This window comes from Canis aureus, chromosome 30, assembly GCF_053574225.1.
Source record: "Canis aureus isolate CA01 chromosome 30, VMU_Caureus_v.1.0, whole genome shotgun sequence".
In the NCBI taxonomy this organism is placed as follows: Eukaryota; Metazoa; Chordata; class Mammalia; order Carnivora; family Canidae; genus Canis; species Canis aureus.
In genome coordinates, this window is record NC_135640.1 from 18,136,370 (window position 1) to 18,154,516 (window position 18,147).

An 18,147-nucleotide genomic window follows, 5' to 3' on the forward strand; every position below is an offset into this window, starting at 1 on the left:
AAATCACAGAAGACAGAATGATATTCTTGGCCTATAGAACTTTTTTTTTAAAGATTTTATTTATTTATTCATGAGAGACACAGAGAGAGAGGCACAGACATAGGTAGAGGGAGAAGCAGGCTCCCTGTGGAGAGCCTGATGTGGGACTCAATGCCAGGACCCCAGTATCATCATCTAAGCCAAAGGCAAACAAACACTGAGCCACCCAGGTGCTCCTTGGCCTATATAACTTAAAGTTAAAAACTGAGGTCCAAGAACCTTCCTGTAGTGAACTGACTAGTATATAGAAATGTTTTAATATCAATAAGAAGACAGGAAGTCAGAGAGCACTGAGGAATTCTTGATGATTTTGTGATGGGGTATTGTCTTTTGGAAGATTTTCTATATATCAATAACCTATTTCCACAATAATCCTGCAGCTGTAACACTGCAGAACAAACTACCAAAAAGCTGCAGTGGTGGTCAACAAAAACTGTTCATTATACATGCATCTGTAACCAAGCAGGAACCAGCTAAGGGGCTTGGCTAACCTTGGCTGTGTTTGCTCAGATATGTGAACCAGCCTCAGCTGATTGTTGGATGATGTAGTCTGGCTTCTTCTGGGGTGATCAGGGTAACTTGGCACTGTCACATGGCATTTAAGTCCACTAGGCTGGGGGCACGTGGGTGACTCAGTGGTTGAGCGTCTGCCTTCGACTCAGGGTGTGATCCCAGGGTCCTGGGATCGAGTCCCGCATCAGGGTCCCTGCAGGGAGCCTGCTTCTCCCTCCCTGTGTCTCTGACTCTCTCTCCTTGTTTCTCATAAATAACTAATAAAATCTTTAAAAAAAAAAAAAAAAAAGTCCATTAGGCTGACCCAGACCAATTTCTGGCAATGACAGAGACATGAAAAAGACCTTTTAATGTTGAGGTTCCAAAAAAAAGAACACCTTCACTACTGAAACATTCTATGGACCAGGGCAAGAAGCAGCCAAATTCAGAATGAAAAGATGGGGAAACGCCATCTTCCCTTTTTTCAAAAGGGACTGCAAGGTCATAAGGCAAGGGCAGGGACATGGCTGGAGATAGATGCTTTGCAGATTTCAGGTAAAAGAAGCTTAAGGTACAACAACAAACATTATATGTTCTCATTCATTTGGGGAATATAAATAATAGTGAAAGGGAATATAAGGGAAGGGAGAAGAAATGTGTGGGAAATATCAGAAAGGGAGACAGAACGTAAAGACTGTGAACTCTGGGAAACGAACTAGGGGTGGTAGAAGGGGAGGAGGGCGGGGGGTGGGAGTGAATGGGTGACGGGCACTGGGTGTTATTCTGTATGTTAGTAAATTGAACACCAATAAAAAATAAATTAAAAAAAAAAAAAAAGAAGAAGCTTAAGGTAAAAGTTGGCACTTGTTTCTTTCAACAAGTTGTATTTCCAAGAAAACAACATGAAAGAGAAAGTACATGATGTTTTTGAGAAGAACGTACAAGAATAACTTCTCTAGATAGACTAAGTAAAATAAATGCTATAGAGAAAGAATTCAGACAGGTTATTAGAGTAATTTGGTTTGTAACACGTTCCTATTAAATCAGCAATCCAAGTGTAAGACTGTGAGCCTAAACCTCCACAACATTCATCAATAACCATAGCCACAAAATTAGAAATCCTATGACAAAACCCTTTATCAGAAACTTGACAATCACTTTGAGTTGAACATGCTGTGCCATAATATACTCAGGGACTTACCAATGACTTCTGACCCAAGTAATTTCCTTCAAAAATGAAAGGGAATCTGATGCTGTAGCCTGGACAGATATCACTAAAGAATTTCTATTGTATTATTTAGCCTAATATGTACTGTAAATCTAGCTTTTTTTTTCAACTGATGACATTGGCAGCAGTAAAATTATCTAGATAGATTTTCAGAGTAAATTTTGACCATACAACATTTACAAGTATTGCAGTTTTTGTCTTTTATCACTTATCTATTCAAATGGCCTGGCCATGCCCTTTGATAATTTTAGCTGGATTTCAACTTATTTGGATAAAATAAGTTGTAATTTAACCCACTGATGCCATAAACTTCACTGCAATGCATGCCCATAACATATACTCATGAGCATAATACATTCTCATTGTGCACTTGCTTGACACACTTATTGATATAAAATGCATTCACTGGAATTAAATTTATTGACCTAGAAGGTATATACAGTATGAACCAGTTTTGTAAAATCCATTTCCTTAAAGATGTTATACATTTATATTTTAATTTATAAGCTGTGTCCTTTCAGTAAAATTGGAACTATTTGCAAATTAATCCTAAACTGATAAAATACAAATAGAAGTTGACTGAACTTCAAACAGAATCAATTTTATTTCTGAAAAGCCACAAACTACCAAAACTGGAACAGGAAGAAATAGAAAACCTGAACCAGAGAGGAAATTGAAGCAGTCATCAAAAACCTCCCAAGACACAAAAGTCCAGGGCCAGATGGCTTCCCAGGGGAATTCTATCAAACATTTAAAGAAGAAACCATACCTATTCTACTAAAGCTGTTTGGAAAGATAGAAAGAGACAGAGTACTTCCAAACTCGTTCTATGAGGCCAGCATCACCTTAATTCCAAAACCAGACAAAGACCCCACCAAAAAGGAGAATTATAGACCAATATCCCTGATGAACATGGATGTAAAAATTCTCAACAAGATACTAGCCAATAGGATCCAACAGTACATTAAGAAAATTATTCACCATGACCAAGTAGGATTTATTCCCAGGACACAAGGCTGGTTCAACACTCATAAAACCAAATCAATGTGATTCATCATATCAGCAAGAGAAAAACCAAGAACCATATGATCCTCTCATTAGATGCAGAGAAAGCATTTGACAAAATACAGCATCCATTCCTGATCAAAACTCTTCAGAGTATAGGGATAGAGGGAACATTCCTCAACATCTTAAAAGCCATCTACGAAAAGCCCACAGCAAATATCATTCTCAATGGGGAAGTACTGGGAGCCTTTCCCCTAAGATCAGGAACAAGACAGGGATGTCCACTCTCACCACTGCTATTCAACACAGTATTGGAAGTCCTAGCCTCAGCAATCAGACAACAAAAAGACATTAAAGGCATTCAAATTGGCAAAGAAGAAGTCAAACGCTCCCTCTTCGCCGATGACATGATACTCTACATAGAAAACCCAAAAGTCTCCACCCCAAGATTGCTAGAACTCATACAGCAATTTGGTAGCGTGGCAGGATACAAAATCAATGCCCAGAAGTCAGTGGCATTTCTATACACTAACAATGAGACTGAAGAAAGAGAAATTAAGGAGTCAATCCCATTTACAATTGCACCCAAAAGCATAAGATACCTAGGAATAAACCTAACCAAAGATGTAAAGGATCTATACCCTAAAAACTATAGAACACTTCTGAAAGAAATTGAGGAAGACACAAAGAGATGGAAAAACATTCTTCCATGCTCATGGATTGGCAGAATTAATATTGTGAAAATGTCAATGTTACCCAGGGCAATATACACGTTTAATGCAATCCCTATCAAAATACCATGGACTTTCTTCAGAGAGTTAGAACAAATTATTTTAAGATTTGTGTGGAATCAGAAAAGACCCTGAATAGCCAGGGGAATTTTAAAAAAGAAAACCATCGCTGGGGGCATCACAATGCCAGATTTCAGGATGTACTACAAAGCTGTGGTCATCAAGACAGTGTGGTACTGGCACAAAAACAGACACATAGATCAGTGGAACAGAATAGAGAACCCAGAAGTGGACCCTGAACTTTATGGTCAACTAATATTCGAAAAAAGAGGAAAGACTATCCACTGGAAGAAAGACAGTCTCTTCAATAAATGGTGCTGGGAAAATTGGACATCCACATGCAGAAGAATGAAACTAGACCACTCTCTTGCACCAGACACAAAGATAAACTCAAAATGGATGAAAGATCTAAATGTGAGACAAGATTCCATCAAAATCCTAGAGGAGAACACAGGCAACACCCTTTTTGAACTCGGCCACAGTAACTTCTTGCAAGATACATCCACGAAGGCAAAAGAAACAAAAGCAAAAATGAACTATTGGGACTTCATCAAGATAAGAAGCTTTTGCACAGCAAAGGATACAGTCAACAAAACTCAAAGACAACCTACAGAATGGGAGAAGATATTTGCAAATGACGTATCAGATAAAGGGCTAGTTTCCAAGATCTATAAAGAACTTCTTAAACTCAACACCAAAGAAACAAACAATCCAATCATGAAATGGGCAAAAGACATGAAGAGAAATCTCACAGAGGAAGACATAGACATGGACAACATGCACATGGGAAAATGCTCTGCATCACTTGCCATCAGGGAAATACTAATCAAAACCACAATAAGATCCCACCTCACACCAGTGAGAATGGGGAACATTAACAAGGCAGGAAACCACAAATGTTGGAGAGGATGCGGAGAAAAGGGAACCCTCTTACACTGTTGGTGGGAATGTGAACTGGTGCAGCCACTCTGGAAAACTGTGTGGAGGTTCCTCAAAGAGTTAAAAATAGACCTGCCCTACGACCCAGCAATTGCACTGTTGGGGATTTACCCCAAAGATACAGATGCAATGAAACACCAGGACACCTGCACCCCGATGTTTCTAGCAGCAATGGCCACAATAGCCAAACTGTGGAAGGAGCCTCGGTGTCCAACGAAAGATGAATGGATAAAGAAGATGTGGTTTATGTATACAATGGAATATTCCTCAGCCATTAGAGATGACAAATACCCACCATTTGCTTCAACGTGGATGGAACTGGAGGGTATTATGCTGAGTGAAGTAAGTCAGTCGGAGAAGGACAAACATTATATGTTCTCATTCATTTGGGGAATATAGATAATAGTGAAAGGGAATATAAGGGAAGGGAGAAGAAATGAGTGGAAATATCAGAAAGGGAGACAGAACGTAAAGACTGCTAACTCTGGGAAAGCAACTAGGGGTGGTGGAAGGGGAGGAGGGCGGGGGTTAGGGCGAGTGGGTGACGGGCACTGTGGGGGGCACTTGACGGGATGAGCACTGGGTGTTATTCTGTATGTTGGCAAATTGAACACCAATAAAAAATAAATTTATTATTAAAAAAAAATTTTCTCTTTGATAGCTGTGTAGATAATGATAATACATGTACCCTGACATTATTTAATCAGTATTTTGTTGTGTGGGTTATTTTTGAGAATTCACATGCATATTTCCTACTTTTTATATTTTATAAACTAAATGTTTCACACCAGGTTGATTTGGATGAATATAAAAGGGAAGCAGACATTCTAAAGGAGAAAAATGTATATTTAAATGAAAAAATGGACATACAAATCTGTGATGGGCTGTCCAAAGAAATGTCTCCTCTTTGTAATACTCCCAACCACTCTAACTGGATGGTTCTGTGGAAGACGAGACATACATTGCTTTTATTATATTTACTTATTCCACAGATGACATTGAATGATTGACATGTGTTAGGCATTGTGCTAATTACCAAAATTAAAGTGATGTATCTTTTTGCTCCCAGTGTCCTTCACAGAGCCCTATCTTGGAAGATGCTTTAAAATGTTTGTTGTTATATTGGTCTCCCTCTCTTCTGTGAAGATAAATTGCTCCGTGCTTGATATCATTACACTTTCGTGGAAAATTGAGTTTTTGGAAAATTTTTGCTAAAAATCATATGATACATTATAAAGCCAAGTAGAAATTTTCTCATGACTTGAGGCTATTGTAGAATGTTGTTACTGCCACTGTGATTCTTCATTAGAACAAATTTTTGAGAAGCGCCTGAATTGCTGGAACTAATAGCTTGAGGTTTTTCTTCCTATTACGGCCTGAACTGACATTTTAAACTCAGGCCAGTTTGTTTGTGTGGGACTGGATCTATTCATGTAGTCCTATGGTGAGATTTGATAAGTGCTAGAAAATCTATCCTGCTCCCAAATACTTTCATCACAGCACTTAAAATGAGCAACATTAAAAGTTCTCTCTTTGAGGTTAAAGACTTCACTCCAAAATTTCTGTTTCGAAATAAAAATATGTTAGGAAAATAAATTTATCTTTTATTGGTCCGGAATAAAATTATACTTTGTCAATAATTTTTTTAATTTTTTATATACTTTGTCCATTAGATAAAGAACAGAACACAGACCAGATGAACATTTGTAAATAATCCTCAGCTTTACTGAAGAATAGTTAGCATAAGATTATTCCATTCACTTTACTACACAGTCTGATGAAATTTGAAAAATGGATCACTTTTTGTTGTCACTTCAGTCAACCTTTCCTTCACCCGAAAAAGTTATCTCTTTGTGATTATTTGTGTGTGAGCCATTTCTCTGGCATCTATTTTTTGAACCACTGGTTTCCTTTTTTTTTTTTTTTTAAGATTTTATTTATTTATTCATGGGAGACACAGAGAGAGAGAGAGAGAGAGAGGCAGAGACACAGGCCAAGGGGGAAGCAGGCTCCATGCAGGGAGCCTGACGTGGGACTCGATCCCGGGTCTCTAGGATCAGGCCCTGGGCTGAAGGCGGCGCTAAACCGCTGAGCCACCCGGGCTGCCCCGAACCACTGGTTTTCAATAATTTATTATAATGTGTCATGTTGCAGTATTGTTTGTACTTATTTAGCTTAGGTGCCATTTTTGAATGCGATAATTATTTTTATTTGAAAGATTTTGTGTATTCTTTCTTCAAATATCACCCCTTATATACTGGAGTCCAATTTTATTTATATTAGACAACTTGGTATAATCGTATAGGTCCCCGGTGAGCCAATCTATGTTTTCACTCTTTTCTCTCTTTGTGCTTTATTTTGGATAGTTTCTCTTTGTATTTGTATGCCTTCAAGTTCACCGATGTTTCCTTTTTTTCTTTTCCTTTTTTTTTTAAGTAGGCTCCTCGCCCAGCAAGGAGACCAATGTGGCGCCTGCACTTAACGACCCTGAGATTAAGACCTGAGCTCAGATCAAGAGTCAGATGCTTAACTGACTGAGCCCCAGAGATGCTCCATCCTTCTGTAAGTTCTATCTCCAATTGCTTCCAAGTTTTCATTCAAATATTATATTTTTAAACTAAAAACTCTAAAGTTTTCATTTTCATACCTTCTATTTCTTTTCTCATCATGTTTGCCTAATATCCTTGAATCTATAAAGTTTGTACTAGGTGTTTAAAGTATTTTTGTCTGATCAGTCTATCATTTTTGTCATATCTGGGTCTGTTTTATTGATTTTTTTTCTATTAGATATAGGTCATTTAGTCCTGCACTTTTGGATACTGGTTATTTTTTATTAACTGCAAGGAATTGTGATTTGTTGGTTTTGAATGGTGATTTTCTTTCTTAAACAGTTTTGAATTTTACTGGCATGATGTTACCCAGAATAAATTTGATGCTTTTAAGGCATGCTTTTTCACTTTTTATTAAAGTTTTAAAACAGCCTTTGCTCTAAGGCTACCACTACATAGGCAGGACTCTTCTAAGTACTCTAACCAGTGCTACGTGTACTGTGACATTAGCAACTCTGGCTTGTGGGAACACAAAGTCTTCCCAGCCCTAGATGAGCTCCCAAGAATTTTCAATGTACTTTCTAGATGGTGTTTATCTTGGCTTCATGAAATTTTACTCCATGCATTCTAGATTTCTATTCAGTCAAAGACTCAAGGAGACATTTCTGTAGATTTCCTCTGAGTGTGTGTGTGTATGTGTATGTGTGTGTATTTAACCCCATCCTTTTCATATTCTGCCCCACAAAATTTAACCAACTTCCTCCCTTAGCTGTAATCTCTTATCTTCAACTCAGATAGCTTGCTCACTCCTGTTTGAACGCCCCCTCGACATACTCTGATCCACAAACTGCCCCAGGGAATATAAGGAAGGAAACTTTAGGATTCACCTCACTTATTTTCCTAATCTCAGAGATCACAGTTGGGCACTGCCTGTTGTCCAATATGTGATACTGTTTATTTTTAGTAAATATTTGGTCTAATTTTATAAAAGTTTTGACAGAAAGATAATTCCCATAGATAGAGGTTAAACTTTCATGGAGAGTAGTGGAATTTCATGTGAATGCTGATGAAAGTGATGATAAGGCTTCTAGAAAAAGTAACATCACCCTAAGGGGTAAAATTAAGTAGAGAACTGAAGCAGAGAACTCTGGGAAACTAAAATATAACAACAAAAGACACTTATGGGTGAAAGAAGCGAAGATAAATTTTACTTACTGCCCAACTTGTAAGAATATTCTATTTTAGCTATGTCCATCTTCATGAAAAATTCTATGCAGCATCCACCAAAGCTCTGTAAAGAATCATTACCCCCATGTTCCTCTTTCCAACTTCTGAACTGCTGCAAGACAGGAAGTTTAGGTTTATTTAGCCTTGAGGAAATGTAAGATTGGGTTCCAGTTTCTTCTCTATCCCTCCCCTGCTGCTCTTTTTTGAGCTATGTTTCTTCACACTGTTTGGTGCTTCATCTCAGTTCTTTTTGCCTCTAGCTCCCTGTATTCAAGATGTACAATAGCCTGCCAGGGTTTATTACTACTAAGCTTCCCTGGTGCCACACTTAAACCTATTTATTCGCTAAGAATAGTCTACATTTGTAGCATGCTTTTGCAAAAAGTTCTTATACACATTTTTGAAAAAGCAGCCTCTGACATACATGTTATTTCCATAGCCTCAAATACCACCTATATATTGAAAATTCTCAATGCAATGTATCCAAGGTTTCTATCACAAATTTCAGATCCATACATCCAACAGTTTTCTGGACACTTCCAGTTGGACAAATTCAATACAGTGAATTCATCCACTTTCTTCATCAAATATATTGTTGAAGGCAATTACCATTGAGAATCAAAACCAAAAATTAAGGACAGGATGGGTAGGAGATTGCTGGATTTCATTACACACATTATTGTGTTTGTAAAAATACATATATGCTGATTGCTTTTATAGAATTTTAAAAACACTCATGGTGGACTATGAATAAATAAAACAGTAAGTTTTTTCATCTTAAAAAAATTTTTTAAACATTAAAAATAAACAATAAAAAAGGAAAATGTCATCTCCTACCTTGAAAAGCAAACACATCCCAAGTGAAATTAAGGTCCTGGCCCTATGGGAAAGTACAAAGTATGCTATACAATGTTGAACTTGAGCCATATGCTGGCACAAAGGGAGGGGATATTTTCTTTTTCACTTAATGTCTACTCTTTCTCCTTCCTCAGTAATGTTGCGTAAAACAAATCACTTCTGGGTTTTTGGTTTTTTTTTTTTTAATTCAAATGTATAGGCCAAATTAAATTCCATGGCAAGGAGACGAATCTTAGCATCTTTTAGGTAGTCTTTTTAGTAATGAACTGTGACAAAAAAAAATTTTTTAATACTTAAGGAATAAATTATATGACATGATTCTTAATGAATGATGGGCAATGATGAAAACAATCCCTAATGTATGATGAGGCTGACTGTTTTCCCTTATTCAGTTTATGTAATTAAATTTAAAACATCTCTGCAAGGTGAAGGAAATTATACTTTTAATTTTTTAATCTAATGTTGAGAATATTCAATTAAGGCTGTCAACATAGCAGTTGATTCTGTATCTGCTATTTGGAGACCTGCTATTACAGACCTTGAAGAAAATTATGCTCTGGTTAAAGAGGCAGATTTGTATTATTAACTCTACAGAGACACAAGGGAAAGGTTGAAGATTCAGTTGAATAATTTAGCTGTTCCCTCTGAATTTACTTGCTTCCAAAGACCCAGGTTAAGTAACTAAGAGTATTTTAAAGTACATGTTGCAATTGATTCTGTTTAGTTTAAATGAGACAGGACTTTGACTATCTGTACTAAATCTTCATTTTGAAATATTACTGGTGTTGTACTGCTTCAAATAGTCAAAGGAGGATGGATAGTTCATCCTACCATTTTCTCCCTATAGTTCTAAGTTATGCAAGAAGTACATCTTAGTAGTCAGACCTTATGACTTGATATAGTGATATTGTACCTACTTCTTTATACTAGTTTTTTTTCTAACAAGCTCACATACTTGTGGTCACTCTATTTCTGACCCTGAGACTTGTCTCGCACATAACAAATACCTCCAAACTAGTTGTATTTTCTTAATGTTAACACATACTTTTTTATTAATGTAAGATTAGTGTATATGGCATTATATGTTTCAAGTGTACATTGTAATTCAACATCTGTATGTAGTACACACCCCTGTGTTCATTTATTTACAGTAACCAAGAAATGGAAACAACCAAAGTGTTTCCTGATGATTGAATGGATAAAGGGGTAGTGTGTATGAACATATTTTCTTACATATTTATCATTCTGAAGCCAATGCAAGCAAATCAGTATAAATGGACCCAAACATTTACCATCTTCTTTTAAAAGCGCCTTGTCAACTGTGACAAAAGATTTATGCGGACATTTTTAGTTTCCATTAATACATTCCTATCTTTACTGTGGATTATAAGGAGCACTAAACATTTGTTTGATATTTATCTACAACATTTGAAAGTCAAGACCAGGGCGTGCCTGGTGACCCAGTTGGTTAGGCATCAAACTCTTGATTTGGGCTCAGGTCATGATCTCAGGATCATAAGATGAAGCCCTGCATCAGGCTCTAGGTTCAGCAAGGAGTCTGCTTGAGATTCTTTCTCTCCCTCTTCCCTTCCTTCTGCTCACACACTCTCTCTCAAATAAATAAATAAATAAATAAATAAATAAATAAATAAATAAATCTTAAAAAATAAGTTAAGACCAGTTATTTTATTTTGGTTCAACCTATAAGTAAATGGCAGTAGAAGCTCATTTTCAGGATTCTAAGGATTAGAAGTATCCAAATATGGATTTTTAAAAATACTTTTAAAAATCATCACGTATTAAAAAATAGCTGTGACATTGTAATAGTTCAAAAATTAAATTATAAAAAGGCACAACTGAAATGTTTGTTTTCAGGTGCCAGAAGAATAGACAGGAAACAAGGTAGGGTATGGAAATAGGAACAAAATTTATTTTTATGTCATTTTGACTTTTGACCATATGATGTATTACCTATGTGAAATAAGCTAAAAGACTTGTGGTAGTAGCCCTCTATTATCAAAAGGGCTAATAATGAATGATAAATGTTCACTCAGCAGCCCAATCTGTGTGACCCAGACAGTGTGTTGTCTGTTTTAATGACGATTGAGAGTCTTGTAAAAATTGCATGGATTTCATGAAACAAAGATAATTTAGTACAGAACTGGAGATCCTCCAGATGTACAAGCTGAAGGAAATATTTGAAAAGAAAAGACATAACAAGAGGAAGCAGATGACACTGACGGATGTTTTCAAAGGAACTGTCACATCATCCTGGCTTTGGTTTCTGCAGATGCTGTTAGAACTAATCCTGATGATGAGTGAATTTACTTCAGTGCTATTGCAGATCAAGGATTCTTTGGTTAATAAAGTTTCTGTCAGTTTTGTTTGTTTGTTATTGAGCACAATGCCTTTTGCCATTTTGAAGGAAAAAGGAAATATTGCAAATTTAGCTTAAAGTGAATGAAACACTTGCAATGCAATTATACTTTGCATTTTAGTTAATTAAATATATATGACTTATTTTGCCCCATTTATAGTCAAAGCCTGACATTTTAATATACGTAAAACAATGGACATTTAATATATTCTTCAATTGACTTCATGATATATTTATAGAAAAAAGGTGTTTAGGACAAATCTGCATTAACTTTTGGACTACTTATCATATATCCATGTTATGTAAATACATTAACTACGACAATATCTTCTTTGTTATTTACTATTGTGCTCTTTAAAATTTAAGATATCAAAACATAGAAACATGAAATTAGAGCAGGACCAGTCTTAGATATACAAGTAAAGTAATATTTGAATGACATGTAGTATCTTGCCTAATATCCTGCATTCTAATTTATATTTATAAAGAACGTTAGAAAATGTTAAGTCAGAAGTCACTCATTTTTCAAATGAGGAAATTTAGAGTCTTAAAAATCTCTCTATTTTTCCCAACCTTGCAGACTGGGTGACGGGCACTGAGGTGGGCACTTGACGGGATGAGCACTGGGTATTATTCTATATGTTGGCAAATTGAACACCAATAAAAAATAAATTTATATTAAAAAAAAGAAATAAAAGTCATGTACAGTAAAGTAAAAAAAAATAAAATAAATAAATAACCAGTAGATTGAGCACCAGAATGAAGTTTGAAGTTTTCTGTCTTTTTTTAGCACAGTGTTCTTGCTTTTAACTCACAAACTGACTTGCTTTTCTTTTTCTTTTTTAAAGATTTAATTTATATATTCATGAGACACACAGAGAGAGGCAGAGACATAGGCAGAGGGAGAAGCAGGCTCCCTGTGGACTTGATCCCAGGACCAGGATCACGCCCTGAGCCAAAGGTAGATGCTCAACCACTGAGCCATTCAGGTGTCTTTCAACTTGCTTTTCAGAAGATTTTTCCAATGATTATGAAAGTTTTGATAGGATTTGAATCTACCTACATAGTTTTAAGGTATACTTGTACGTCTTTACATTGGGCTTAGTTACATAAAATTTTTAGGTCCTAAGAATGTTTACTATTAGATAAAGGGATAGCTCCTGGCCATTCTAAGTTGGAAATCAACAGATAAAATGGTGCGAGGAGAAAAATCTTAGTGAGTCCTCTCTAAAAACATTTCTCGAGCAAAACAAAACAAAATAAACAATAAAAAATTTCAAGATAACTTGGAATACAAAGGAAAATGGCAAATAAAGACAGAACTATCTAGGGAGACTTAGATGGGAAATTTTATAACAATCTGAAATAATCATGAATTTACAGTTTAGTCATACGGTAGCTTTATGTGAGATAAATTTAATTTTATTTATATACATTTTATTTATATATGTAAGTTACTTAAATATTTTAGAACCAATATTTTTAACACAGTGGACTAGACCTAAGTACAATGACTTAATTGTCCTTACCCTTCACTCACATTTAAATCTATGCTATTTGGTGCCATATTGGAATAATGACCTCTAAACTTGTTGAAGTGTTTGCTATTATTTCTGGCAATAAGTCGAGGAGACTATGAGAGGATAAACCTTACTTCAGAAATTTTCAAATTATAATGAACAATTTTTCATTCTTAGAACGTATACAACATTCATGTGAATCTGTGGTCTAACCAGATTCTCTACAAAGAAGGTTTTCAAAATCTGTGATGAGAGCTATGACTGCCAAATAATTCTAAATGAGAATATCCTCCCAGCTCTAAAAATACCAAGAAATCCTTCAATGTTTCACTTCTAGTTTTTCCTCATGTTAATTAGATGAGATTTTAATCTTAGGAACAACCCTACTATGTTCTATTTTTCATTTAATTGGCATATCAGATCTTTATTTTGCTTTAATTACACAAAGGAATGGCAATTACAGCTATTACAATGAAGCCTCACTCTTGGGGTCCATACCGCAGGCCCATTAGAGGTAAATCAGTTCATGAGTCATGGTATACTTGTGGTAATTAAACTCATCTTCAATCATGTCCCACATGTGTCCTGTTCTGTGTCAAGAAAAACTCAGAATCAAGAAAAAAATTTTCACAAAAGCAAATGTCATTCAATTGTAAGACAAACGTGACCCAAAATTCACATTTTTATCCTTAGGAAATAGCCTTTCACAATCTAGATGATTGTTATGGATAAAATTCCCATCATTAGGTGTCATACTCTTGCACTCATGAGCATCCTATTACACTTAAAATACTAATAAATTGATATATTTAATGTCTCCAAAAACTTTATTCCTACTCATGACTACCATCCAAGTGCATAAGTAAATGATCCAGTTGTAAGTAATTTCTCTCACAATAAGAACTTTCTAATTAAAGCTACATTGAACTTACCCCAATGCAGCTAAGAAATTAAAAAAATTCCCAATCAAAAATCTAAAACATATATATCCATTATTTTTTTTTAATTTTTTATTTATTTATGATAGTCACAGAGAGAGAGAGAGAGGCAGAGACACAGGCAGAGGGAGAAGCAGGCTCCATGCACCGGGAGCCCGACGTGGGATTCGATCCCAGGTCTCCAGGATCGCGCCCGAGGCCAAAGGCAGGCGCCAAATTGCTGCGCCACCCAGGGATCCCCTATATCCATTATTTTTAAACACAGTGATTAGTGATGTAATTTGATAAAGTCTTCGGTAGAGTCAATTATTTTTTCCTGAATGTACAATTTGGGGAATTTTGTAATAATAGTTCCTTTAAAAAATAAATTGCTACTGATTTCTGGGCATTGATTTTGTATCCTGCCACGCTACCGAATTGCTGTATGAGTTCTAGCAATCTTGGGGTGGAGACTTTTGGGTTTTCTATGTAGAGTATCATGTCATCGGCGAAGAGGGAGAGTTTGACTTCTTCTTTGCCAATTTGAATGCCTTTAATGTCTTTTTTGTCTGATTGCTGAGGCTAGGACTTCCAGTACTATGTTGAATAGCAGTGGTGAGAGTGGACATCCCTGTCTTGTTCCTGATCTTAGGGGAAAGGCTCCCAGTGCTTCCCCATTGAGAATGATATTTGCTGTGGGCTTTTCGTAGATGGCTTTTAAGATGTCGAGGAAAGTTCCCTCTATCCCTACACTCTGAAGAGTTTTGATCAGGAATGGATGCTGTATTTTGTCAAATGCTTTCTCTGCATCTAATGAGAGGATCATATGGTTCTTGGTTTTTCTCTTGCTGATATGATGAATCACATTGATTGTTTTACGGGTTTGAACCAGCCTTGTGTCCCGGGGATAAATCCTACTTGGTCATGGTGAATAATTTTCTTAATGTACTGTTGGATCCTATTGGCCAGTATCTTGCTGAGAATTTTTGCATCCATGTTCATCAGGGATATTGGTCTGTAATTCTCCTTTTTGGTGGGGTCTTTGTCTGGTTTTGGAATTAAGGTGATGCTGGCCTCATAGAACGAATTTGGAAGTACTCCATCTCTTTCTATCTTTCCAAACAGCTTTAGGAGAATAGGTATGGTTTCTTCTTTAAACGTTTGATAGAATTCCCCTGGGAAGCCATCTGGCCCTGGACTCTTGTGTCTTGGGAGGTTTTTGATGACTGCTTCAATTTCCTCCCTGGTTATTGGCCTGTTCAGGTTTTCTATTTCTTCCTGTTCCAGTTTCGGTAGTTTGTGGCTTTCCGGGAATGCGTCCATTTCTTCTAGATTGCCTAATTTATTGGCGTATAGCTGTTCATAATATGTTTTTAAAATCGTTTGTATTTCCTTGGTATTGGTAGTGATCTCTCCTTTCTCATTCATGATTTTATTAATTTGAGTCTTCTCTCTCTTCTTTTTAATAAGGCTGGCTAATGGTTTATCTATCATTAATTCTTTCAAAGAACCAACTCCTGGTTCTGTTGATCTGTTCCACAGTTTTTCTGGTCTCGATTTCGTTGAGTTCTGCTCAATCTTTATTAACTCTCGTCTTCTCCTGGGTGTAGGATCTATCTGCTGTTTTTTCTCATTGCTATACACTAACAATGAGACTGAAGAAAGAGAAATTAAGGACTCAATCCCATTTACAATTGCACCCAAAAGCATAAGATATCTAGGAATAAACCTAACCAAAGATGTAAAGGATCTATACCCTCAAAACTATAGAACACTTCTGAAAGAAATTGAGGAAGACACAAAGAGATGGAAAAATATTCCATGCTCATGGATTGGCAGAATTAATATTGTGAAATGTCAATGTTACCCAGGGTAATATACACATTTAATGCAATCCCTATCAAAATACCATGGACTTTCTTCAGAGAGTTAGAACAAATTATTTTAAGATTTGTGTGGAATCAGAAAAGACCCCGAATAGCCAGGGGAATTTTAAAAAAGAAAACCATATCTGGGGGCATCACAATGCCAGTTTTCAGGTTGTACTACAAAGCTGTGGTCATCAAGACAGTGTGGTACTGGCACAAAAACAGACACATAGATCAGTGGAACAGAATAGAGAACCCAGGAGTGGACCCTGAACTTTATGGTCAACTAATATTCGATAAAGGAGGAAAGACTATCCACTGGAAGAAAGACAGTCTCTTCAATAAATGGTGCTGGGAAAATTGGACATCCACATGCAGAAGAATGAAACTAGACCACTCTCTTGTACCATACACAAAGATAAACTCAAAATGGATGAAAGATCTAAATGTGAGACAAGATTCCATCAAAATCCTAGAGAAGAACACAGGCAACACCCTTTTTGAACTCGGCCACAGTAACTTCTTGCAAGATACATCCACGAAGGCAAAAGAAACAAAAGCAAAAATGAACTATTGGGACTTCATCAAGATAAGAAGCTTTTGCACAGCAAAGGATACAGTCAACAAAACTCAAAGACAACCTACAGAATGGGAGCAGATATTTGCAAATGACGTATCAGATAAAGGGCTAGTTTCCAACATCTATAAAGAGCTTATTAAACTCAACACCAAAGAAACAAACAATCCAATCATGAAATGGGCAAAAGACATGAAGAGAAATCTCACAGAGGAAGACATAGACATGGACAACATGCACATGGGAAAATGCTCTGCATCACTTGCCATCAGGGAAATACTAATCAAAACCACAATGAGATACCACTTCACGCCAGTGAGAATGGGGAACATTAACAAGGCAGGAAACCACAAATGTTGGAGAGGATGTGGAGAAAAGGGAACCCTCTTACACTGTTGGTGGGAATGTTAACTGGTGCAGCCACTCTGGAAACTGTGTGGAGGTTCCTCAAAGAGTTAAAAATAGACCTGCCCTACGACCCAGCAATTGCACTGTTGGGGATTTACTCCAAAGATACAGATGCAATGAAACGCCGGGACACCTGCGCCCCGATGTTTATAGCAGCAATGGCCACAATAGCCAAACTGTGGAAGGAGCCTCGGTGTCCATCGAAAGATGAATGGATAAAGAAGATGTGGTTTATGTATACAATGGAATATTACTCAGCTATTAGAAATGACAAATACCCACCATTTGCTTCAACGTGGATGGAACTGGAGGGTATTATGCTGAGTGAAGTAAGTCAGTCGGAGAAGGACAAACATTATATGTTCTCATTCATGTGGGGAATATAAATAATAGTGAAAGGGAATATAAGGGAAGGGAGAAGAAATGTGTGGGAAATATCAGAAAGGGAGACAGAACGTAAAGACTGCTAACTCTGGGAAACGAACTAGGGGTGGTAGAAGGGGAGGAGGGCGGGGGGTGGGAGTGAATGGGTGACGGGCACTGGGGGTTATTCTGTATGTTGGTAAATTGAACACCAATAAAAAATAAATTAAAAAAAATAAAATAAAATAAATTGCTGAGTTATAACATCATTCCTTTAAAGAAAGTACACACATACACAATACACACATACACAATACATTTAATTTCAAATAGTTTCACATACCTCCAACACAAACCTGTTTGGATATTAAAATTATTAAGGACCTAGCTTCTAAAGAGTCTTATAATTTTTAAATTGTAAAAGTCTAACTCTTGTACGGTAAAGCAGGCTTGGCAGATGGGTGGAGAGAGAAGAACAACACACAAAGCTGAAAGAAATGCCTGGAATGTGATTGATATTTGGACTTTGTGCAAACACATAGGGCGACGCCTACAGAAGAGGCTACAGTAAGAGAGAGTATAATAATAAATAAAGTTTTGCTGTTCTAAATTTAAAAAAGCAATTTTACAACAATCTGAAATAATCATGAATTTAGTTTACAGTTTAGTCAAGAATAGTTCACCATAAGTACTCTCAGATATTTCACTTGCCCTTATCACCTTAACTGGTCACGTGCCCAGAATGGGTTATGTTTATAAGTCATAAGATGCTTCTTCCATGACTTTAGTGGCCTCTAAACTCACATGAAATTTATATGTTTACATCTTGTCCAAAATGAATCACATCTGGTTTTCTGGAAACTGTGGCCAGTTTAAAACATTCAGTATGACATGAGTACTAAAAATGCTTTAGCTGACTTGGTACAGAAGAAAGAGTTTTGAGAGGATATATAATTTTGATATTATGGACATTACCCAATTATTTTTGC

At 36.4% G+C, this 18,147-nt stretch overlaps 1 long non-coding RNA gene across 6 annotated transcripts in view; it reads left to right on the forward strand.

The window, feature by feature from the left end:
* Positions 1-18,147, forward strand: part of LOC144301758 (uncharacterized) — a 580,647-nt gene that overhangs the window by 447,210 nt on the left and 115,290 nt on the right. For 5 of the 6 annotated variants that reach the window (XR_013368542.1, XR_013368543.1, XR_013368545.1 and 2 more), the window contains one exon: positions 6,934-7,056. This is a non-coding gene — a long non-coding RNA (uncharacterized LOC144301758). Of the gene's footprint in view, positions 1-6,933; positions 7,057-15,552; positions 16,258-18,147 lie in introns of those variants that run through there. The other variant, XR_013368546.1, reaches the window with a different exon arrangement.